The 26,674-nt window shown below is 46.6% G+C and overlaps 1 long non-coding RNA gene and 1 pseudogene across 1 annotated transcript in view; both read left to right on the plus strand.

The window, feature by feature from the left end:
• Positions 1–26,674, plus strand: part of LOC139278315 (uncharacterized) — a 336,524-nt gene that overhangs the window by 45,588 nt on the left and 264,262 nt on the right. The window lies entirely within an intron of this gene.
• LOC139279193 (U2 spliceosomal RNA) lies at positions 25,536–25,766 on the plus strand (annotated as a pseudogene).

The following is a 26,674-nucleotide window of genomic DNA, read 5'->3' on the forward strand; positions in this document are numbered from 1 at the left end:
ATCTGTCTCCAGCTCAAATTTCCTGCCAAACAGGCACTGGTGCATTTTTTTTTACTGCATATACACATGCTAGCGCTTCCTTTTCTACCATCCTGTAGCCCCTTTCTGCCTGGGACAGACTTCTGGAGGCATAAGCTACCGGCTGTAACAGACCATTGGCATTCACATGCTGCAACATACACCCGACCCCATAGGACGACACATCGCACATTAAAACAAGTTTCTTACACGGGTCATATAACATTAACAGTTTGTTGGAGTGTAACAAATTGCGTACTCTATCAAAAGCACTTTCCTGGCTGTCCCCCCAGACTCAATCGTGACCTTTGCGTAGGAGCACGTGTAGCGGCTCTAACAGCGTGCTCAATTTGGGAAGAAAGTTAACAAAATAGTTCAGAAGCCCCAGGAACGAATGCAGCTCCGTCATGTTACGGGGTTTGGGTGCTCTCTGGATCACTTCCGTTTTGGACGCAGTAGGTCTGATCCCGTCTGCTGCTACCCTCCTCCCCAGGAATTCTACCTCTGGAGCTAAGAAGACGCACTTCGCCTTTTTCAGTCACAGCCCTACCCGGTGCAGTCCGCATAGCACCTCCTCCAGGTTGTGGAGGTGTTCTTCAGTATCGCGACCCGTGATGAGGATATCGTCTTGAAAAACCATCGTCCTTGGAATCGACTTGAGGAGGCTTTCCATATTTCGCTGAAAGATCGCGGCGACCGAACGAATCCCGAATGGACATCTGTTATACTCAAACAACCCCTTGTGTGTCATGATGGTGGTCCGCTTCTTCGACTCACTCGCCAGCTCCTGGGTAAGCTGAGGTCAGGTCCAATGTTGAAAAAAGTTTGCCACCGGATAGTGTCGCAAAGAGGTCCTCCGCTCTCGGTAGCGGTACTGGTCTTGGAGTGACACCCGATTGATGGTGGCCTTGTAATCGCCACATGTCCTGACCGACCCATCTGCCTTGAGCACCGCACGATCGGGCTCACCCAGTCACTGAATTCAACTGGCGAGATGATGCCTTCCCTCAGCAGGCGGTCCAATTCGCATTCTATCTTTTTCCGCATCACGTACAGCACCGCTCTGGCCTTGTGGTGTACTGGCCTGGCATCCGGGTTTCTGTGAATCACTACCTTGGCCCCCATGAAAGTGCCGATGCCGGGTTGAAATAATTAGTCAAATTTGTCCAGGACCTGTGAGCATGATACTCGCTCCACAGAAGAAATTGCATTGACATCACCCCATTTCCAGTTCATGACAGCAAGCCACCTCCTCCCCAGTAGTGTGGGACCATCCCCCGGGACAATCCAGAGTGGCAACCTGTTCTCCGAATCTTTGTGGGTCACGACTACCATGGCGCTGCCTAGCACCGGAATGATCTCCTTTGTATATGTCCGTAGCTGTGCGTCAATCGGCAATAATTTTGGCCTCCTGGCCTTGGACACCCACAACCTTTCGAACTGTTTGATACTCATCAGGGACTGGCTGGCCCCTGTGTCTAGCTCCATTAATACTGGGATGCCGTTGAGGAGCACTTTCTTTATCATCGGTGGCGTCCTGGTATATGAACTGTATATGTGCTCCACATGAACTCGCTGAACTTCAGCTTCCAGTGATTTCCCCCAGTATTCATTTGGCCTCGTAGGGCTTACATCGGGCCCGTCCTCCTCGTACATCAACCTGGCTGCAGGCTTCCTGCACATACGTACCAATTGACCGCTGACGTTGCAATTTCTGCAGGTATATTGCTGATACCTGCAAGTTCTGGCTGGGGGTGTTTGCCTCCACACCTCCAGCATGAGCTGGAGGCCCCGTTGTTAGAAACAAAAGGTCCATTACCAGTCGATCGTCTCTGACTGTCTCTGTAACTGTCCTTAAGCGCACCATTAACAGGTGTTGATGGCCTCATTACTGGCTGCATTGTCCCTTGCGATGGCATGAATCGCCGTTCAGCTTGCCATTGTCTCTGTTGAATTCCCCCTTTGGGTTCGACTACATGCTGGGGCATGTCCGATTGCCCTTGTCTGCCTAGAGAATTGTGTGCCGCATAACAATGTTGACTCCCTGGTCGTTTGCCACATTTGAGCCGAGATTTTTATCATACATCATTCTGGTCTCTTCCTTCCCGGAGATAAATGTCTGGGCTATCAGAGCCGCTGCTTCCAAGTTTCCTGAAAACCCCAGCGTACCTGATGCCCTCAATAAAAAAGTCTCGCAGCATCTCCGCTCTGCATGCATCTGAGAACTTACATAGGCTCGCCAGTTGCCGGAGATCTGCCATGAAGTCTGGAACGCTTTGCCCTTCTTGCCGCCGGTGCGTGTAAAACCGGTGTCTCGCCATGTGCATGCTGCTCGCCGGTTTAAGGTGTTCCCCGATCAACTTACTGAGCTCTTCGAACATCTTGTCCGCCGGCTTCTCTGATGCTAGAAGGTCGTTCATCCCTTCATCAGGGAGTATGTTGTGGATCCACAAACCGTCAGGAGATGAGCCCTGTGTTTGTCGGCCGAATCCTGTCCCAACCATTCCTTAGGGACAAAACTTTGCTGTAGTCTCTCAATAAAGTCGTCCCAATCATCACCAACACAGTACCTCTCTTCTGTGCTGCTAGTGGCCATGCTCGCGTGGTTTAAATCCCAGTTTCTCGTCGCCAATGATACGTCCTTACTATACAGTAAGGACTTAACCGTACAGTATAAATGTATGCGAGGCCCATACTTGAGAGAAGATCACTCTGTGACCAGTTACCTTTATTACCAAGACCTCCAATGATGAAGGTGGGTGGAGCTTCCCCTTTTATACCTGAAAGTCCAGGTTAGGAGTGTCTCCCACAAGTTCACCCCCTTGTGGTCAATGTTCTCAAGGTGTACAACTTAGGTCAGCTTATACATGGGTTACAATGATAGTTGAATACAGGATACATGTGATCCCAGGTTCGCATGCGCACACTGGTGGGCCCTGGGATCTGTGGGCCACCTCGCTCTGCACAACTCTGCAGCATTTCAAAGCAAGTTTTGCTTTAGACTTCACACCAGGTAAGTGTGGATATCGTTCAGATATCGGCAGCATACTCCTTAGCTACGCTGTCGACTGAAAATTCAGGGCTTATTATAATGAGGCCGTCAGGCCTCAGATTTAACCTCCATTTTAAATTTAGCTGTAGCTAGTCAGGTTTTGGAGGTCTCCTGAAACCCACCAGCTAAATTAAGGCGAGGGCTATTGGATCCAGGAGGTAAGTGCCTTTTCACTTATCTACTGGATCCAGAGTCCTTGCCTAGCACACCCTCCATTTCCCCCCCCCCCCGCCAGCCCCCGCCCTCCCCCAACCCACCGCCCCCCCCATGCTGCTTCCAGCCCCCGATCATTCTTCTGGGTTTCCAGACCGCTTCGGAGCCACTCTGTTCCCAACCCACATCCCCATTAAAATTGAGGCCATTGATTTTCATATGACGCCAAATGGGTGTCGATAAGAAAATGATGATGGAGGAGGGGGTGGGGGCGTTCGAGAATGATCTGATTGTGACTCTTCAATGAAGATGTTAATAAAAGCAAAGGATAAAGTTTGCCTGTACATTGATCCAAAGCCATTTAACAAAGTCTTTGAACATAATAGGAGATTACTAGAGAAGATTAAATGGTATGGGATTAGGGGGAGCATTTAAAACTGGATTAAAAAGTGGTTAGAAGGGAGAAAATAGAGAAAAGGAGAAAGGGTAGGTTCGCAGGACATTAAAGGCAACACCTCTGGTTGATCAGGCTGTAAAAATAGAGAAAAAGGTATTTATGGGAGATATAGAATATGAAAGCCCAGAGGTAATAATGAGCCTCCTCCTTGTGAGCATCTTGTCTTTAATATAGTAAAGGTTTTATGGCTGCACACACTTTTTGTCTGCAAAAACTTTACTTCCAGTTGTTCAATTTTTGTCACTTTTGTGTAAACTTTTTCCATTATAAAGTCCTTTGTCCACATTTATTATGGAAAATGCCGATGAAAACTTAGTACACTGCATCATCATCATCATAGGTAGTCCTTCGAAATCGAAGAAGACTTGCTTCCACTCTAAAAGTGAGTTCTCAGGTGGCTGTACAGTCCAATGTGGGAATTACAGTCTCTGTAACAGGTGGGGCAGACAGTGGTTGAAGGAAAGTTTGCCGCACGCTCCTTGCACTGTCTGCACTTGATTTCTGCATGCTCTCGGCGACGAGACTCGAGGTGCTCAGCGCCCTCCCGAATGCGCTTCCTCCACTTTGGGCAGTCTTGGACCAGGGATTCCCAGGTGCCGGTGGGGATGTTGCACTTTATCAAGGAGGCTTTGAGGGTGTCCTTGAAATGTTTTCTCTGCCCGCCTGGGGCTCACTTGCCGTGTAGGAGTTCCGAGTAGAGCACTTGCTTTGGGAGTCTCGTGTCGGGAATGTGGACGATGTGGTCCGCTCAACAGAGCTGGTTGAGTGTGGTCAACGTTTCGATGCTGGGGATGTTGGCCTGAGCAAGGACACTGATGTTGGTGCATCTATCCTCCCAGTGGATTTGCAGGATCTTGTGGTACTTCTCCAGCACTTTGAGGTGTCTGTTGTATATAGTCCACGTCTCTGAGCCATATAGGAGGGCAGGTATCACTACTGACATGTAGACCATAAGCTTGGTGCCAGATTTGAGGTTCTGGTCTTCAAACACTCTTCCTCAGGCTGCTCTGGCGCTCTGGAGGCGGTGTTGGACCTCGTCGTCGATGTCTGCCCTTACTGATAGTAGGTTCCCGAGATATGGAGAATGGTCCACCTTGTCCAAGGCCTCGCCATGTATTTCTGATGACCGGGGTCAGTGCTGTGTGGCGGGGTCAGGTTGGTGGAGGACCTTTTTCTTACGGATGTTTAGCATAAGGCCCATGCTTTCACACACCTTGATGAAGGCGTTGACGATGGCTTGGAGTTCAGCCTCTGAGTGTGCGCAGGCGCAAGCGTCGTCCACGTACTGTAGTTCGATGACAGAGGATGGGACGTCCTTGGATCTAGCGTGGAGGTGATGCACTGCAATCACACCTCCCAGTAGTGATGTCTCCAAACTACTCAGCCTGTATTGTAAAGGAACTTCTATGCTCCAACCATCTCTATTTTACTTTTCTACTTCCCACTTTCCTTTACTGTTTGCTATTTTATCATCAAATATATATATTTTTAAAACAGAACTACTGGCACAAGATTTATGTAGGGATAAGTATACATCATTCTTTGTACTTGTCCCTGTAATAAAATTTGGAGTTAAACTTACATTTAAAGTGTTACATTAAAAAAATAGATTTCTGGTCACACTCACACTCCAATTGCAGTCTTCTCAATTCTGACTTCTGGGTTCTTAAGTATTTATTTGAGGCTTGTTTATGAATTCTTCTATCATGTTATCCATATTATAATGTTACAAAGTTCTGACTGCATCTATGTGCAGAGCAGATCAGAAATGGAGAAAAGAGATAGTTTACCAGCTTATAAGTTCATCAATAACTTCTTGTATAGTAGAGTCTTGAACCTTAGCCATTGTTTTATCCAAATTTAAATAACCGTAAGCATCCTGCATTAAGGAAAGGTAATGAAAAGAATAATTGAACAGTTGAATTATCCAAGAAGGATATTGCCTTAAGTATAAATTGATGACTGTATTGAAAAGCAATCAGATGGGCCATTATGCTACATTTTTTTATAGAAACATAGAAACATAGAAAATAGGTGCAGGAGTAGGCCATTCGGCCCTTCGAGCCTGCACCACCATTCAATAAGATCATGGCTGATCGTTCACCTCAGTACCCCTTTCCTGCTTTCTCCCCATACCCCTTGATCCCTTTAGCCGTAAGGGCCATATCTAACTCCCTCTTGAATATATCCAATGAACTGGCATCAACAACTCTCTGCGGTAGGGAATTCCACAGGTTAACAACTCTCTGAGTGAAGACGTTTCTCCTCATCTCAGTCCTAAATGGCTTACCCCTTATCCTTAGACTATGTCCCTTGGTTCTGGACTTCCCCAACATCGGGAACATTCTTCCTGCATCGAACCTGTCTAGTCTCATCAGAATTTTATATGTTTCTATGAGATCCCCTCTCATGCTTCTAAACTCCAGTGAATACAGACCCAGTTGACCTAGTCTCTCCTCATATGTCAGTCCTGCCATCCCGGGAATCAGTCTGGTGAACCTTGACTGCACTCCCTCAGTAGCAAGAATGTTACGGGATATGGGCATCGCTGGCAAGGCCAGCATTTATTGCCCATCTCTACTTGAACTTGAGAAGGTGGTGGTGGGCTGTCTCCTTAACCGCTGCCGTCTATGTGGTGAAGGTCCTCCTACAGTGCTGTTAGGGAGGGAGTTCCAGGATTTCGACTCAGCGACAATGAAGGAATGGCGATATATTTCCAAGTGAGGATGGTGCATGACTTGGAGGGGAACTTGCAGATGGTGGTGTTCCCTTGTGCCTGCTGCCCCTGTCCTTCTAGGTGGTAGGCGTCGCTGGTTTGGGAGGTGCTGTCGAAGAAACCTTTGCTACAATCTTGTAGATGGTACGCACTGTAGCCACGATGCGCTGGTGGTGGTGAAGTGCCAATCAAGCAGGCTGCTTTGTCCTGGATGTTGTTGAGCTTCTTGAGTGTTGTTGGAACTGCACTCATTCAGGCAAGTGGAGAATATTCCATCACACTCCTGACTTGGGCCTTGTAGATGGTGGAAAGTCTTTGGGAAGTCAGAAAGTGAGTCACTCGCCACAGAATAACCAGCCTCTGACCTGCTGTTGTAGCTATGCTATTTATGTGGCCAGTTAAGTTTCTGATAAGTGGTGACCCCACCTTCCCCCACCCCCACTTCCCCCCCCTCCCGCCATGATATTGATGGTGGGGGATTCAATAACGGTAATGCCATTGAATGTCCCGGGAGGTGGTTAGATTTTCTCTTGTTGGAGATAGCCATTGTCTGGTGCTTTGTGACATGAATGTTACTTGCCACTTATCAGCCCAAGCCTGAATGTTGTCCAGGTCTTGCTGCATTCGGGCATGGACTGCTTCGTTCTCTGAGGAGTTGTGAATGGAAAGTAACACTGCAATCATCAACAAACGTATCCACTTCTGGCCTTATGATGGAGGGGAAGGCCATTGATGAAGCAGCTGAAGGTGATCCACGGATACTACCCTGAAAAACTCCTGCAGCGATGTCCTGGCGCTGAAATGATTGGCCTCCAACAACCACAACCATCTTCCTTTGCACTGTTTAAGACTCCAGCCAGTGGACATTTATTCCCACTGATTCCCATTGATTTCAATTTTATTGGAGCTCCTTGGTGCCACATTCGGTCAAATGTTGCCTTGATGTCAAGAGCAGTCACTCTCATCTCACCTCTGGAATTCGGCTCTTTCATCCATGTTTTGACCAAGGTTGTATTGCAGCCTGGAGCCGAGTGGTCCTGGCAGAACCCAATCTGAGCATCGATGAGCAGGTTATTGGCGAGTATGTGCCATTTAATTGTCCACCACCATTCACGACTGGATGCGGCAGGACTGCAGAGCTTTGATCTGCCTAATAGTGTGTCACATTGATCTTTTTCTTAACTAAGTAAAACAATTGTAGAGAAAAACTAAGAATCAGCAGCATGGAGAGGAGTTTTTATATCTAGTGCCATCAACAGAAGAGTTTTTCACTCTTGTGCCAGTGGAAAGATTGCATTAGCCAGCCCAGTGTTGCAGTGTGTTTCTGCAGTTTTGTACTAAATCATGGAAAAGGTGGTATAGGGTCTGTCAAGTGATATTTACCAATATACAGCTGGCTAGTCTTGGGGAGACTCTCGTGTGCAGCAGGTGGTTCAAGATTGATGTTATTAAAGGCCTGATTTTATTTTAGATAATATGTGTAACATGTGGAGCTCTAGCAAGGCAGGAAAAAGTTAATTCTTGTGTGTGGGAACAATATTTTCTGTAGAGCATTATTTTCTTTATATCGTAAGAGGCCCCAAGTTTCGTCCCGCGGCGAAAGCGGCGCACCTCCGAGCTGGGCGCCTGTTTTTCGCACCGAAAACTGCGCCTAAAAAAAGTCCGATATTCTCGAGCTCCTTGGAGCTCGATGTCTGCTTGGCGCGGCGCGCTCTTCGCAGCAGGGGGCGAAGCCTAACACTCGCGCCGATTTTCTAAGTAGCAGGAGGCGGGTACAATTTAAATTAGCCTTCGTGGTGCCGGCAACCCTGCGCATGCGCGTTGGAGCGTGCGCGCACGCGCAGTCTCACACAAACATTGGCACTCGCCCATTTTTAAAAATACTGCAGAAAAAGTGAAGATTTGTTTCTTGGGCCCCTGCAAAGGCTTGTAATTTAATTTTTTTTGATATTTCTGTGTGTGAGGGAGTACTTTTAGCAGCACTGCTGAATAAATCACCTGCTGAAATCAGTGAGTTCAACTTTTCACTGCTAAACTTGCAGAAACGGTGCTGCATTGGTGCATGCAAATTAAGGACTGTGTGTTTGGAGAAATAAGAGTGCCAATTCAACTTTGCAATATTACGTGGTGTTGACAATGCAGCACCCATTCTGCAAATTTAAATATAAAACTGTCGATGTGGCTGCCTCTCCCTGTCCAAATGGCCTCAGTCCCCCTCACAGCTCGAAGGCTGCTGCTGTATCTTCGGCTGCCGGCCAGCCACTGACGCCGCTGATATCCTATGGCCGAATGGCCTCACGTCCGTCCGCTGCTGATTCTTTGGCTGCCGGCCAGCCACTGACGCCGCCCCTAAAGCGTGGCCGGATGGCCTCAAGAATCTTAATGAGCTGCGTGTGTCCTGCGTTGATTCTTCAGCTGCCGGCCAGCCACTGACACCGCTGCTATCTCATGGCCGAATGGCCTCACATCGGTCCGCTGATTCTTCGGCTGCCGGCCAGCCACTGACGCCGCTGATATCTCATGGCCGAATGGCCTCGGGTCCGTCCGGTGCTGCTTCTTCGCGGCCAGCCACGAAGAGAATGAAGGCCTGCTTCAAGCACTGCAGCTCAGCTCAAAGCTTGCTGCCACTGCCGTCGAGACACTGACGCCACACCGCTGCCTGTCTCCAACATGAAAGGCCTGCCTGAAGCACTTTCACACAGGTAGGAACATGGTTTATTTAATCTTTTCTTTGCTTATAAATTTTTATTCAGGTTGGATTTATTTGTATAATATAAATATAACTAAGGATTGATTGTAGAATTTAATGACTTCCCTTCCCCCCCCTCCCCCCCCCACCTCGTTCCCTACGCCTAATTTGTAACCTACGCCTGATTTTCTAAAGTGTAGACAAGGTTTTTTCGAGCGTACAAAAATCTTCACTTACTCCATTCTAAGTTAGTTTGGAGTAAATTTTCACTCACGAAACTTTGAAATCAGGCGTAAGTGGCCGGACACGCCCCCTTTTGAAAAAAAAATTCTGTTCCAAAGTGAAACTGTTCTAACTGACTAGAACTGGAGCAAACTAAATGTGGAGAATTCTGATTTCTAAGATACTCCGTTCTACACCAGTTGCTCCTAAAAATCAGGAGCAAATCATGTGGAAACTTGGGGCCAATATGTGTAACATGTGGAGCTCTAGCAAGGCAGGAAAAAGTTAATTCTTGTGTGTGGGAACAATATTTTCTGTACAGCATTATTTTCTTTATATCGTAACATACTCTTGAGCGAAGAGACCAAGAATGAATAATTTCTGTTAAAGGAAAAATTAAATGAAAATTCTTGCAACTGTTTGCAATTAATTGAAATAACTGACACAAAAGTCCCTTGAAGTTCAGTGTTTATTTTTTTTGACTGTTGGCAAATGGAAGAAAACAAATCTTCTAAAAATAAAATGAGAACCACAATAAAAACCACTTTGAAAATGAGTGGCATATGCAGTGTTCCAAGTGAACATTGCTGCATTTGAGTGTATTTATAAAAATTAAACTTCTATTGAATGAGGTTATTCCCTAGGAAATGTATGTTGAAAAATATGCAAAATGATTTTCTCCAAGAACTTTCTGTAACTCTTTGAACTCTGTAAAGGTCTTTGAGTTTACTATTTTACCAGAGTGTGGCTGAATCTCGGATACATTTGTTTTCTGCAGCTGAGTTCTGTCCAGCAGTGGTTGTTTGGTGATTGCCAAATACTGTCATGTTTTTAGGGATCGTATATTATAATCTGGAATTTTACAGTTATATTGCTGCTCCATCAGATAGACAAAATACTTTTGGTTCTTTCAGGATCACAAAAATCCATCATAAGATGAATCATTTCCTAATAGTTATAAAATTTGATTTAGTTCTCATAAATTGTACTTTCTGAATATAATAGTTACCATGAAAACATGAATGATCTTGTTACTTAATTTCTTAACACACTCTCTCTGGACTCTTTAAGCAAATGCAACCTGACATGTTTTGTATACAGCATGAAGCTTTTAAGCATGGGCCTGACAATTTTGGAATTGGGATGTGGAGAAATAATTACTGACATTTCCACAAAACGAAACAGATGCTTGCAATGAAAGAAGCAGCTTTTATAAGTGGTATATTTTTAAATGTTCAAAGATAACATTGAATAGTTACAGAGATTATGAGTTTAAAAGGTTAAAACAAATAGAAAAAATATATTTCTGACTAAATTGACTTCTATATTGAAGGTATACATTCCCAATTAATTATAAGAAATTGATGTATTGGACATTAGCCAATAATGCAAAGAATGATGGCTTACTTTTCAAAAAAAACCTGAGTTCAGTGTATTTTAAATTAAAAGGAGTTCAAATGTAAGTTTTTTTGAGCTAGAGTTTCCATTGGCCCAGTTTCTGGGCGGTATTGGCCATTGTGGGTGATAACCAGGTGAGTGAACCAGGTACCTGAGTTACGCCGGAGGTTTTGAGGTACCCCTGGGGAGCAGACGGCCGGCGTGTACAGTCCTCAGATCACCCATGCTTAAAAGCTTCATGCTGTATATAAAACATTAAATGTCAGGTTACATTTGCTTAAAGAGTATCGAGAGAGTGTGTGTTAAGAAATTAAGTAACAAGATCATTCATGTTTTTATGATAACTATTATATTCAGAAAGTACAATTTATGAGAACCAAATCAAATTTTATAATTATTAGGAAATGATTCATCTTTTCAGGGATTTTGTGATCCTGAAAGAACCAAAAGTATTTTGTTTGGATCAGCGGTAACCTGTATGTGAGTATGAAAAAAAGTGCCCACGAGGATCAGAGGAGCTGGACGGTAGGTGAGTAGCTCTTCAAGAAAAAGGTTAGTATTTGTTTTTTTACTCATTATTTTAAAATTCTGTTGTGGTGATTTAGGTTAAAAGGATCTTGAGAATGTTTTATTTTTATGTGATGTTTTTTGAAAATATATTTTTAATGTTTTTCTGCTGCTAACCTCTTCTGCAGCCTCGGGGTAAATTTTTAGTGATTTTTTAATTTATCGCCCATTTTCTTTAGGAACCGCCCAATCGACCCTAAATTCCACTTTTTCGCCTAGAATGAGGATGCAACGGCCAGTTTTTTTGCTGGACGGATTTTTTTTCTTTTTTTGAGGGAAGTTTACGCCGGTGATAATCTTGGGAATCTTGGCGGTCTTTTGGGAGCAATCGGGTGCTGTCGGGCTGTTAGAAAATTCTAGCCCTATGATTCTAACTTGGAGCTGGTTTTTGAAAAGCTGAATATCCGTATAACTTTATACTACAAGGCAACAAATGTTTGAACAGTACACATTTGAAACTGCTTACTTTGGGCCCAAGTTTGCCCAGGAGTTGCTCCGTTTTTTTTGGAGCAACTAGATTTTTTTGGAGTGCCTTAAAAATCGCAATTCTGCCCATTTAATTTGCTCCAGTGCAAGTGAGTAAGTTAGGTTTTTTTTAAGTTTAGTTTTTTTTTCAAAAGGGGGCGTTACCAGCCACTTACGCCTGTTTTGGCCATTTAAGCAAGTTTAGACAGCTAAAAGTTACTCCAAACTAACTTAGGCCAGCGTATGTGGCCACTTGTGGCTACACAGAAAAACCTCATGGTGAGCTAAGAAATCAGCGCAGTTAAGTACATTCAAAGCACAAAGCACGAAATAAGGCACAAAATAAGCATTCAGTAACAAATAAAAAATACAAGGAAAGCATCAAGACTTACAAAGTGCAAAAAGTAATAAGCAATTAATCAACAAGTAAAAAATAGAAGGAATCCTGCACCTAAAGCACCAACTGAGAGATTTGTTAGCGATAAGTTTAAACATTGTTCCCTCTTCTTTCCTTATGAAAGAGCAGCAGAAACTAAGGTCTGCAGAGATCAACCAGGGCTGCTGCCCCACCGACTTTCAACCCTTTTCGGGCGGGAGTTTTTTCCCTTTTTGCCCATTTTTCGGGTTTTTGGTCGGGCTTTAAAAACGGCAGCCTGAAACCTGGCAGAGGCATGGGGCTTTGGCTCCCTCGCATGAGGGACCGCAGACGACTCCATTTAGCCCTGAAAGGAGTTCGGAGATTGACCGACACACCCAAGTTCAGCCCTGGGGGAGGTTGGGGGCGGGTCAAATCACTAATCAAAAGTCGGACTTGGTCGCTGGAGAAACTAAGTGCCAGGCTGGATAAATCATTAACCAGAAGTTGCTGGAGAGACAGAGGCGACCAGGGCTGAAGGTTGAGGCTGGGTTGAGGCCAGCCATAGCCGGGAGAGTCAAAATCCCCGTTTTTGGAAACATAGAAACATAGAAAATAGGTGCAGGAGTAGGCCATTCGGCCCTCCGAGCCTGCACCACCATTCAATAAGATCATGGCTGATCATTCACCTCAGTACCCCTTTCTTGCTTTCTCTCCATACCCCTTGATCCCTTTAGCCGTAAGAGCCATATCTAACTCCCTCTTGAATATGTCCAATGAACTGGCATCAACAACTCTCTGCGGTCAAAAATTCCACAGGTTAACAACTCTCTGAGTGAAGACGTTTCTCCTCAACTCAGTCCTAACTGGCTTACCCCTTATCCTTAGATCATGTCCACTGGTTCTGGACTTCCACAACATCGGGGACATTCTTTCTGCATCTAACCTGTCCAGTCCTGTCAGAATTGTATATGTTTCTATGAGATCCCCTTTCATTCTTCTAAACTCCAGTGACTACAGGCCCAGTCAATCCCAGTCTCTCCTCACATATAAGTCATGCCATCCCAGGAATCAGTCTGGTGAACCTTTGCTGCACTCCCTCAATAACAAGAATGTCCTTCCTCAGATTAGGAGACCAAAACTGAACACAATATTCCTGTTGAGGCCTCACCAAGGCCCTGTACAACTGCAGTAAGACTTCTCTGCTCCTATACTCAAATCCCCTAGCTATGAAGGCCAACATACCATTTGCCTTCTTCATCGCCTGCTGTACCTGCATGCCAACTTTGAATGACTGATGTACCATGACACCCAGGTCTCGTTGCACTTCCCCTTTTCCTAATCTGCCGCCATTCAGATAATATTCTGCCTTCGTGTTTTTGCCCCCAAAATGGATAACCTCACATTTATCCACATTATACTGCATCTGCCATGCATTTGCCCACTCACCTAACCTGTCCAAGTCACCCTGCAGCCTCTTAGCGTCCTCCTCACAGTTCACACCGCTACCCAGCTTAGTGTCATCTGCAAACTTGGAGATATTACACTCAATTCCTTCGTCTAAATCATTAATGTATATTGTAAATAGCTGGAGTGCCAGCACCAAGCCCTGCGGCACCGCACTAGTCACTGCCTGCCATTCTGAAAAGGACCCGTTTATCCCGACTCTCTGTTTCCTGTCTGCCAACCAGTTCTCTATCCACATCAGTACATTACCCCCAATACCATGTGCTTTAATTTTGCACACCAATCTCTTGTGTGGGACCTTGTCAAACGCCTTTCGAAAGTCAAAATACACCACATCCACTGGTTCTCCCTTGTCCTCTCTACTAGTTACATCCTCATGAGGTCCGATGAGGTTGGATCCAGCTACCTTACCGGGCCTGCGGTTGAAAGTTTCCCACTTTGGGATGGGGGGAGGGTGAAGGAGAAAAGCGGGGGGGAAAATTGACAGGTTGTTCAAATTGCTTAAGTGTTAATATACAGCTGCTTTAACTACCTTAATATTAAAATATTTATTTTAAAATACAAGCATATATTGACATGATTGCATCTAAAATTTTAGTCATTAAAAGAAAACACAGGCTTGCAATTTCAAATTTCCTGATTCATCACTTAAATTAATGTGATTTCTCCTTCTCTTCTTACACATAAAAGTTACCATTCACAATACTCCTCCCCCCGATCAAAACTCAGTCTCCCTGCACCAACCTGTTTCTTGCAGCCCTCAGCGGCTGGCCTGTGCGGTAGGCCATTCGGCCTGGGATAAGGGCGGGAGGCGTTCTACAGGCATCATCATTACACTCATGGGAGTAGCTACTGCGCATGCGCGACTGCACTGTTTTCGGTGCAGGGCTGTAGCTTCGACCCCACTCCACGAGGAGCGCCGCGCTAGGACCCGGGACACGCAGCAGAGCGGCCAGAATACCTAGGTAAGTTTTTGACGCCGTTTTAACCGTGGGGGGGGGGGTGGCAAACTTGGGCCCTATATTTCTAAACCCATTCATTGCATGAATTGTACATTAAATTACCTCAGCTAACGAAATACAAGAACACCAGCTTTTTCCAGCTAAACCCTGTGGAGGTATTTTCTTCAAAGAGGAAAAACCTTTGTTACTTTTGTGTCATTTCTGCTGTTCATTGTCAAATGAGGCAAAATAACAACAACTTAGAATTATAAAGCATCTTTGATGTAGGAAAACAGAGTAATCAGACAAAAAGGAGATATTCGGAGGGGTGACTAAAAGCTTGGTCAAAGAGGAAGTTTTAAGGAACATCTTATAGGAGGAGAGAGCAGTGAAGAAGTTTATCGAGAGAATTCAATAGCTTAGGACCGAGATAGCTGAAGACACGCTGGTCAATAGGCTTAAGGGAATAGGGTTGCTTAAGGGGCCAAACTGTTAAGTGTATCCCAGGCTGTTAAGAGAAGCAAGGGAGGAAAAAGCGGAGGCTCTGACCATCATTTTCCAGTCCTCTCTGGCTACAGGTGTGGTGCCAAACGACTGGAGGACTGCTAACATTGTATCTTTGTTTAAAAAGGGAGAAGGAGGTGGACCGAGTAATTACAGGCCAGTCATCCTAACTTCAGTGGCAAATTATTAGAAAAAATCTGAGGGACAGTATAAATCGTCATTTAGAAAGGCACGGATTAATCAAGGACAGTCAGCATGGATTTTTTAAGGGAAGGTCGTGTCTGATTAACTTGATTTAATTTTTTGAGGAGGTAACAAGGAGGGTCGATGAAGGTAGCACATTTGATATAGTCCACATGGATTTGAGCAAGGCTTTTGACAAGGTCCCACATGGCTAGAAAAGTAAAAGCTCATGGGATCCAAGCGAAAGTGGAAGTTGGTCTCAAAAGGGGCTCAGTGCCAGAAAGCAAAGGGCAATGAAGGATGGGTGTTTTTGTGACTTGAAGGATGTTTCCAGGGGGGGTTCTGCAGGGCTCAGCACTAGGTCCCTTGCTTTTTGTGGGGCATGATTAAGAAGTGTGCAGATGTTACGAAAATTGGCAATATGGTTGATAGTGAGGAAGCTGTAGAATGCAGGAAGATGTCAATGGACAGGTCAGGTGGACAGAAAAGTGACAAATGGAATTCAATCTGGAGAAGTGTGAGGCAATGCATTTGGGGAGGACTAACAAGGCAAGAAAATACACAGTAAATGATAGGATACTGAGAAATGTAGCGGAACAGAGGGACCTTGGTGTGCATGTCCACAGATCCCTGAAAGTCGCAGGACAGCTAGAGAAGGTGGTTAAGAAGGCATGCAGAATACTTACCTTTATTAACCGAGGCATGGAGTATAACAGCAGGGAGGTTATGCTTGGACTAGATGAAACACTAATTAGACCATAGCTACAATACTGTGCCCAGTTCTGGTCACCACATTACAGGAAAGATGCGATTGCACTAGAGGGCACAGAGGAGATTTACGAGGATGTTGCCAGGACTGGAGAATTTTAGCTGTGAGGAAAGATTGGATAAGAACATAAGAAATAGGAACATAAGATCATGGTTGATCATCAACCTCAACTCCACTTTCACGCTCGAGCTCCATAATCCCTTGATTCCCCTAGACTTGCAAAAATCTATCTATCTCAGCCTTGAATATATTCAGAGACTCAGCATCCACAGCCCTCTGGGGTAGAGAATTGCAAAGATTCACAACCCTCTGAGTGAAGAAATTCTTCCTCGTCTCTGATTTAAATAGCCTTCCTCTTATCCTGAGACTGTGCCCCCTTGTTCTCGACACTCCAGCCAGGGGAAACAACCTCTCAGCATCTACCCTGTCAATCCACTTCAGAATCTTGGATGTTTCAATGTGATCACCTCTCATTCTTCTGAACTCCAGAGAGTATAGGCCCATCCTACACACTCTCTCATCATGACAGCCCTCTCATCCCAGGAATCAATCTCGTGAACCTCTATTGCACCGCCTCCAAGCAAATATATCCTTCCTGAGCTAAGGAGACCAAAATTGTGCACAGTCCTCCAGGTGTGGTCTCACCAAGGCCCTGTACAATTGTAGCAAGACTTCCTTACTCTTGTACTCCGACCTCCTTGCAATAAAGGACTACATGCCATTTGCCTTCCTTATTGCTTCTGTACTTGCATGCTAGCTTTCCATATTTTTTACACAAGGGCACCCAAATCTCTCTGAACACCAACATTTAAAAGTTTCTCACCATTTAAAAAATATTCTGTTCTATTCTTTCTGCTGAAGTGAATAACCTCACATTTCCTTACACTATACTCCATCTGTCACCTTACTGCCCACTCACTTAGTCTATTTATATCCCTTTGCAAACGCTTTGTGTTCTCCTCAGAGCTTACTGTCCCACCTATCTTTGTATTGTCAGCAAACTTGGATACATTACACTCGGTCCCTTCATCTAGGTCATGAATATAGATTATAAATAGTTGAGGCCCCAGCACTGATCCTTGCGGCACCCCACAAGTTACAGCCTGGGTAGGCTGGGGTCATTTTCTTTGGAACAGAGGATGCTGAGCGGAGACTAGATTGAGGTGTATAAAATTATGAGGGGCCAAGACAGAGTGGATAGGAACGACTTATTTCCCTTAGCAGAGAGATCAATAACCAGTGGGCATAGATTTAAAATGTTTGGTAGAGAGATTAGAGGGGAATTGAGAAATTATTTCACCCAGAGGGTGGTGGGGATCTGGAATTCACTTCTTTTTCAGCTGGCACAGACACGATGAGCTGATTGGACTCCTTCTATGCCCTAAATGTCTATGATTCTATGATTCAGAATTGGAGGAACACAGAGTTTACGGACGTGTTAGGGCAGGTGGAAGTTAGAGATAGGGAGGGGTGGACCATGGAGCGATTTGAACTCAAGGATCAAAATTTTAAATTGGAGGCCAGTGTAGTTCAGTGAACCCAGGGGAGATGGTGAGGGAAACTTGGAGTGGGTTAGAATACGGACAGAAGTATCTTCCATTAGTTGAAGTTTATGGAGGTTAGTGGATGGGAGGCTGGTCAGGAGATCATTGTCACAGTCGAGTCTGGAGGTGCGAATGACATGGATGAGGGTTTCGGCAACAGATGGGCTGAGGCGGGGCAGAGATGGCGATGTTACAGCAGTGGAAGTCGGCGGTCTTAGTGATGGAGTGGAGATGGAGTCAGAAGCTCAGCTTGGGGTGAAGTAGAACGCTGAGGTTGTGAAAAGTAATCTTCAGCCTGAGCCAGTGACTGGGGTGGAATCGTTGGCAAGTTTGTGGCGGGGACAAAGACGATAGCTTCAGTCTTCTCAATGTTTAACTGGAGGAAATTTAATCTCCTCCGGGGCAGGATGTCAGTCAAGTGGGATGACAAAAGGAAGTGAAGGGATCGACGCAAGTGATGAAAATGTAGAGCTGGGTGCCATCAGGGTACATGTAGAACCTGACACCATGTCTTCAGTTATCGTTACCGAGGAGCAGCATGTAGATGAGGAAGAGGAGGGGGTATGGATAGATTCTTGTGGGATTCCAGAGGTAATAATGCAGGGGTGGGAGGAGAAAAGATGGCCTCGAAATTTGTCTTCGCCACGAAAGTTGTAGGTGTCACCAGCCCGGGAGCCCAAAGGTAAGCGCGGATTTTTTTAGTGGGTCAGAGGTGTACTCCGGAGGCATTATAAAAATTCCGAGCCATTAAAAAAAAAGTTTTGAAGGGCTACTTTTGGAGAGGGATTTTTTTTGTAAGTGGGGAAAATATGATTTACATTAAAAAGGATTACAATACATAAAAATGAAGATAGTTAACTGTTTAAACAGAAACATAGAAAATAGGTGCAGGAGTAGGCCATTCAGCCCTTCGAGCCTTCACCACCATTCAATATGATCATGTAACTTCAGTACCCCTTTCCTGCTTTCTCAGCATACCCCTCAATCTCTTTAGCCGTGAGGGCCACATCTAACTCCCTTTTGAGTATATCTAACGAACTGGCCCCAACAACATTCTGTGGTAGAGAATTCCACATGCCGACAACTCTCTGAGTGAAGAAGTTTCTCCTCATCTCGGTCCTCAGTGGCTTACCCCTTATCCTTAGACTGTGACCCCTGGTTCTGGGCTTCCTCAACATTGGGAACATTCTTCCTGCACCTAACCTGTCCAATCCCGTCAGAATTTTATATGTTTCTATGAGATCCCCTCTCATTCTTCTAACTTCCACTGAATACAAGCCTAGCCGATCCAACCTTTCTTCATATGTCAGTCCTGTCATCCCGGGAATCAGTCTGGTGAACCTTCGCTGCACTCCCTCAATAGAAAGAATGTCCTTCCTCAGATTAGGAGACCAAAACTGAACACAATATTCCAAGTGTGGCCTTACCAAGGCCCTGTACAACTGTAGTAAGACCTCCCTGCTCCTATACTCAAATCCCCTAGCTATGAAGGCCAACATGCCATTTGCCTTCTTCACTGCCTGCTGCACCTGTATGCCAACCTTCAATGACTGATGTACCATGACATCCAGGTCTCGTTCCACCTCCCTCTTTACCAATCTGTCACCATTCAGATAATAATCAGCGCTCCTGTTTTTACCACCAAAGTGGATAACCTCAAATTTATCCACATTATACTGCATCTGCCATGTATTTGCCCACTCATCTAACCTGTCCAAGTCATCCTGCAGCCTCTTAACATCCTCCTCACAGCTCACACTGCCACCCAGCTTCGTGTCATCTGCAAACTTGGAGATATTACTGTTATGTCTTGGATAAGGAGTCAGACTAGATACTGCAAGCTCAAAGTAAGTTTGACCGTAGTCCTTTATTACAGATCTCAGAGTGCCTCTCCAGCCTGTGAGGCCTGATATACAGATGCTCCCAAGGGATTGTGGGATCCCTTGGGACTCCAGGGGATAAGCCCTCTTGTGGTTTGACATGGTAATTATAGCTTTATATATATAACAACGCTCCTCCCCCACAAAGACAATAGTGTAACTATTTACAATGTGAGTCGATCTGGGGCCTTCCTTTACCTGGTTGATCGTCTCGGTGTAAATGCTGGTGTTCGTGAGTCGTCTGTTGGGCCTTCACTGGGCTGCTGCGCAGATGACCTTGCTGTGCTGCTGGGGGTGATGAGTCTTGCTGGGCTGCTGCGGGTGATGGGTTCTCCTTCTGGGTCGGTTGCCACTTGTGTGTGTGTTAGAGGATCGAGAAAGGTAGGGTCTATTGTGGGTTGTTCTCTATAAATCTGAGTTTGGTTTGGTCCAAGTGTTTTCTGCAGGTGAGTCGATTTGTGAGTTTGACCCTACTCCCCTCTTTGGCCAAACCAGTACCAGCAATCCACTTGGGACCTTGTCCATAGTTCAACACAAATACAGGATCATTTACTTCAATTTTGCGTAACACATTTGCGCGATTATGATATGTATTCTGTTGAAGCCGCCTGCTCTCTACCTGTTTGTGTAGATCAGGGTGGACTACCGAGAGCCTTGTCTTAAGTGCCCTTTTCATGAGCAGTTCAGCGGGAGACCCCGGTAAGCGAGTGGGGTCGTGTGCGGTAACTAAGCAGGACTTGGGATAAGCGAGTCTGCAGTGAGAACTTCAGTTACCCTTTTCAAGCTCTACTTGATTGTTTGAATTGCTCATTCTGCCTGACCGTTGGACGCTGGCTTAAACGGGGCAGACGTGACATGTTTGACCCCATTGCGGGTCATGAATTCCTTGAATTCGGCACTGGTAAAGCAAGGCCCATTTTCACTTACAAGGACATCAGGCAGGCCGTGCGTGGCAAACATGGCCCGTAGGCTTTCAATGGTGGCTGCGGACGTGCTTGCCGACATTACCACACATTCAATCCACTTGGTGTATGCATCTACCACCACTAAAAACATTTTTCCCAAGAATGGGTCTGCATTGTCGAAATGAACCCTAGACCACGGTTTGGAGGGCCATGACCATAAACTTAGTGGCGCGTCCCTGGGTTCCATGATTAACTGGGAACATGTATTACATTTGTGCAAACAGGATTCTTAAGTCTGCATCGATACGATCCACCATATGTAGGATCTGGCTATCGCTTTCATCATTACTGTTGTGCATCTGTAAAGCATGCACTCCCATGTTCCGCCACCAGGGAACTCATCCCCTGAAGTCCCAAGCGATTCCAGCATCCCTTGGGAGCACTGTATATAAGCCAGCCCCGAAGGCCTGTTACTCACTCTGGAGTGTCTTAATAAAGAATGAGGTCACTGTTACTTTAACCTCCCTGTGTGCAGTCTCATCTGTGTTCGGAACACAACAACTGGCGACGAGTACATGAATCCAAAGCAAAGATGCAGCAAACTGTGGGCATCCTGGAGAAGTTCTCGGAGGGTGAGGACTGGGAAGCCTATGTCGAACGGTTAGACCAGTACTTTGTAGCCAACGAGCTGGACGGAGAAGGAAGCGCTGCAAAAAGGAGAGCGGTCCTCCTCACAGTCTGCGGGGCACCGACCTACAGCCTCATGAAGAATCTTCTGGCTCCGGTGAAACCCACAGATAAGTCATATGAGGAGCTGTGTACACTGGTTCGGGAGCATCTTAACTCAAGGGAGAGCGTGCTGATGGCGAGGTATCGGTTCTATACGTACCAGTGATCTGAAGGTCAGCAAGTGGCGAGCTACGTTGCTGAGCTAAGACGACTTGCAGGACAATGTAAGTTTGATGGCTACCTGGAGCAAATGCTCAAAGACTTTTTTGTACTGTGCATTGTCCACGAGACCATCCCATGAAAACTTTTGACGGTAGAGACACCGACCCTCAGTAAGGCCATTGCGATAGCACAGCGTTTATGTCCGCCAGTGATAACACCAAACAAATCTCTCAGCACATAAGTGCTAGCAATGTTCATAAAGTAACTGGAACTGTGTTTGTGAGCAGAAATGTACAGGGCAGAAACCACGCGACTGCAACTGCCAGCAGGCCTCAGGTGACGCAGATGACTCAGAGTCCCCAACAAAGGATGAATGCAAGGCAATTCACACCTTGTTGGCGTTGTGGAGGCTTCCATTCAGCCTATTCATGCCGCATCAAAGGGTATGTTTGCAAGAGCTGTGGAACAATGGGGCACCTCCAACGAGCTGCAAGCTCTGCAAAACCTGCTAACCACCACGTGGCAGAGGAAGATCGGTCCATGGTGGACCAAAGCAATTTCGAGCCTCAGAGAGAGGAGGCAGATGCTGAAGTACACAGGGTGCACACATTTTCGCCGAAATGTCCACCTATAATGCTAAACATAAAATTGAATTCCTTACCCGTAGCCATGGAACTGGAACCTGGCGCTAGCCAATCCATCATGAATAAAAAGATGTTTGAGAGACTATGGTGCAACAAGGCACTCAGACTAGCCCTGAGCCCCATCCACACGAAACCCGAGAATGTACACCAAAGAGCTTATCACTGTCCTGGGCAGCGCCATGGTCAAGGTCACCTACGAAGGCACGGTGCATGAACTGCCACTCTGGATTGTCCCGGGTGATGGCCCCACACTGCTTGGAAGGAGCTGGCTGGGCAAAATCCGCTGGAACTGGGACGACATCCGAGCGCTATCACATGTCGATGAGGCCTCATGTACCCAGGTTCTTAACAAATTTCCTTCCCTTTTTGAGCCAGGCATTGGAATCTTTTCCAGGGCGAAGGTGTGGATCCACTTGGTCTCAGAGGCACGACCCATTCACCACAAGGCGCAAGCGGTACCTCACATGATGAGGGAGAGAGTGGAAATCGAGCTGGACAGGCTGCAACGCGAGGTGCATCATCTCCCCAGTGGAATTCAGTGAGTGGGCCAGCCCGATTGTTCCAGTACTCAAAAGTGACGGCACGGTCAGGATTTGCGGCGATTATAAAGTAACTATTAATCATTTCTCGCTACAGGACCAATACCCGATACCTAAGGCAGACAACCTTTTTGCGACGCTGGCAGGAGGCAAGACGTTCACCAAGCTCGCCCTGACTTTGGCCTACATGACGCAGGAGCTGGAGGAGTCTTCGAAGGGCCTCACCTGCATCAACGCGCACAAGGGACTGTTCATCCACAACAGATGCCCGTTTCAAATTCGGTCGGCTGCAGCAATCTTCCAGAGAAACATGGAGAGCCTACTCAAGTCGGTACCACGCATGATGGTTTTTCAGGACGACATATTGGTCACAGGTCGGGACACCGTCGAGCACCTACAAAACCTGGAGGAAGTCCTCCAGTGTAGGGTTGTGGCTGAAGAGGTCGAAATGCGTCTTCATGGCAACAAAAGTGGAGTTTTTGGGGAGAAAGATCACGGCGGACAGACACCAAGACAGAGGCTATCAGGAACACGCCCAGGCCACAGAACGTCACGGAGCTGCGGTCGTTCCTGGGACTCCTCAACTATTTTGGTAACATTCATCCGGGGTTAAGCACCCTCTTAGAGCCCCTACATGTGTTATTGCGTAAAGGTGAGAACTGGGTATGGGAAAAAAAACAAGTAATTGCTTTTGAGAAAGCCAGGAACATTTTGTGCTCCAAAAAGCTGCTTGTATTGCATAACCCGTGTAAAAGACTCGTGCGAGCATGTGATGCGTCTTCGTACGGAGTCGGGTGTGTATTACAACAAGCTAACGTTGCGGTTAAGTTGCAACCTATGCTTCCAGGAGCTTGTCTAAGGCCGAGAGGGCCCACAGCATGATTGAGAAAGAGGCATTAGCGTGTGTGTTCAGGGTAAAGAAAATGCATCAGTACCTGTTTGGCCTCAAATTTGAGCTGGAAACTGATCACAAGCCCCTCATATCTTGCTGAAAACAACGGGATAAATACTAATGCCTCAGCCCGCATACAAAGGTGGACACCCGCCACAGGCCAGGCACCGAGAACTGTGCAGACGCTCTCAGTCGGCTACCATTGCCCACCAAGGGGGTGAAAATGGCACAGCCTGCAAACATGTTAATAGTGGCGCAGCCCGCAGACTTGTTGATGGTCATGGAAGCGTTTGAAAATGATAAATCACCTGTCATGGCTCGCCAGATTCGAACTTGGACCAGCCAAGATCCTCTGCTGTCCCTAGTAAAAAACTGTGTACTGCAAGGGAGCTGGACCGCGTAGTGCTACCAAAAAAGTGCAGGGAGACGTTCATTTTGGATCTTCACAGCACACACCTGGGTATAGTAATGATGAAAGCGATAGCCAGATCCCACGTGTGGTGGCCCAGTATCGACTCTGACTTAGAGTCCTGTGTACGGCAATGCAGCTTATGTGCTCAGTTGAGCAAAGCGCCTAGAGAGACACCACTAAGTTTGTGGTCCTGGCCCTCCAGACCATGGTCGAGGATCCATGTCGACTATGCGGACCCGTTTCTCGGTAAAATGTTCCTGGTGGTGGTGGATGGTTTTTCAAAAAGGATTGAACGTGAAATAACGTCGGGAAGCACTGCCACTGCCACCATCGAAAACCTGAGGGCCATGTTTGCCACCCACGGCCTGCCTGACATACTGGTCAGTGACAACGGGCCATGTTTCACCAGTGCCGAATTTAAAGAATTCATGACCCGCAATGGGATCAAACATGTCACCTCGGCCCCGTTTAAACCAGCCTCCAAGGGGCAGGCAGAGCGGACAGTACAAACAATCAAACAAGTCGCAAACAAGTCACAGAACGCTCACTCCAAACCCGCCTGTCCCGAGTACTGCTCAGCTACCGCACGAGACCCCACTCGCTCACAGGGGTGCCCCCGGCTGAACTACTCATGAAAAGGACACTTAAAACCAGACTCTCTCGCTGGTTCACCCCAACCTGCATGATCAGGTAGAGAGCAGGCGGCAGCAACAAAATGTAAATGATGGTCACGCCACTGTGTCACGGGAAATTGATTTGAATGACCCTGTGTACGTGCTAAACTATGGACATGGTCCCAAGTGGATCGCGGGCACGGTGATAGCTAAAGAAGGGAGTCGGATGTTTGTAGTCAAACTAGACAATGGACAAATTTGCAGAAAGCACCTGGACCAAATGAGGATGCGGTTCACAGGCTGCCCTGAACAACCCACAGCAGACACCACCTTTCTTGAGCCCATAACACACACCCAAAGGATCAATGACACCATACCGGGCCAGGAAATTGAACCTATCACGCCCAAAAGTCCAGCAAGGCCAGGCTCACCCAGCAGCCCTGCAGGGCCAACAACACGCCAGCCCAGCGAGTGCACAGCCAACACACCAGAACAGACGTTTGTACCAAGGCGGTCCACCAGGGAAAGAAAGGCTCCCGACCGCCTCGCCTTGTAAATAGTTTTCACTTTGACTTTGGGGGAGAGTGATGTTGTTTATCTGTAAAGCATGCACTCCCATGTTCCGCCACCAGGGAGCGCAACCCCTAAAGTCCCAAGTGATCCCAGCATCCCTTGGGAGCACTGTATATAAACCGGCCCCTCAGCCCTGTTACTCACTCTGGAGTGTCTTAATAAAGACTGAGGTCACTGTTACTTTAACCTCCCTGTGTGCAGTCTCATCTGTGTTAGGAACACAACAATTACAATGCCTGCGTGGCTACTGTGGAGATCACTAATGAAAGTGTCCCTGCCCTTTTTTGGCACACTACCCGATTACCGCATAGGAGGCAGTCTGCCTGTATAGACATTACATCTTTGCGCTGCTGGCACGGCTTTATTGCTTCCTGCATCTCCAACGGGACACTAGACCAACTCCCGTGGAGCACACAGTTTTTTTACTAAGGACAGTAAGGGGTCCTGGCTCGTCCAGGTTCTAATCTGTCGGGCGGTAACAGGTGATTGCTCACTCTCGACTGCTTCCATTACCATAACTAAATCTGCAGGCTGTGCCATCTCCACCCCGGTGGTGGGCAACGGTAGCCTACTGAGAGCATCGGTACAGTTTTCCGTGCCTTGCCTGTGGCAGATGACGTAGTTGTATGCGGACAACGTGAGTGTCCATCTCGTGACCACCTCGTGAGGCTTGCAGCTAGCTCATTTATGTTCTCGGCCTTTTGGCTAAGATCTGCATAACTAACCTGACCAGCCGCCATGACCTCCGGGTGGTTCCTCCCTGGTCAGGAAGGTATATGCTTACATTTTTGTAAACAGGAGGTGGGTGGGATGGCTTGACCCATCCACCTCCACGGAGGTGTGTGGGGGACCTGACCCATCCACCTCCATGGCACGAACCTGGTATTGCAGTACTTCCAGGAACGGTGCAGTGGCTCTAGGCCTTTTGGCTAAGAGCATTGGCGCAGAGTGATCCTTGACTGGTGCAGGGTGACCTCTGGCGTTTGTGACTTGGCAAAGAATTGGAAACGATTGGCTACGAATTTATTTTAAAAAAAAAAAACGTGAGTGTCCATCTCTGGATGCAGGCCAATGCATTCATATTTATCCCCTTATTTTCAGAAAAGAGGGATATAAGTGGCTTATGTTCGGTTTCCAATTCAAATTTGAGCCCGGACAGATATTGATGCATTTTCTTTACCCCGTAAACACACACTAATGCTTCTTTTTCGATCATACTGTCGGCCCTCTCGGCCTTAGACAGACTTTTAGATGCATACGCAACCGGTTGCAATTTCCAAAATTCATTAGCTTATTGCAATACACACCCAACCCCGTACGACGACGCATCACATGCTAGTACCAAACGTTGACATGGATTGTACAACACAAGCAATTTGTTTGAACAAAACAGCTTCCTAGCTTTCTCAAAGACATTTTCTTGTCTTTTACCCCATACCCATTCATCTCCTTTACACAGTAAAGAGTGCAGGGGTTCTAACAATGGGCTGAGACCCAGTAAGAAGTTACCAAAATAGTACAGGAATCCGAGAAACGACCGCAGCTCCGTCACGTTCTGTGGTCTTGGTGCGTTTTTGATTGCCTCCGTCTTCGAATCGTGGGCCTGATGCTGTCCGCTGCGATTCTTCTCCCCAGGAACTCCACTTCAGGTGCCAGGAAAACGCACTTCAAGCGTTTTAGCCTGAGCCCCACACGATTAAGCCGACTAAGTACCTCCTCCAGGTTCTGCAAGTGCTCGACGATGTCCCGACCTGTAACCAAGATGTCGTCCTGGAAGACCACGGTGCGCGGAACCGACTTCAGCAAGCTTTCCATGTTCCTCTG

Source organism: Pristiophorus japonicus, chromosome 13 (assembly GCF_044704955.1).
Source record: "Pristiophorus japonicus isolate sPriJap1 chromosome 13, sPriJap1.hap1, whole genome shotgun sequence".
NCBI lineage: Eukaryota > Metazoa > Chordata > Chondrichthyes > Pristiophoridae > Pristiophorus > Pristiophorus japonicus.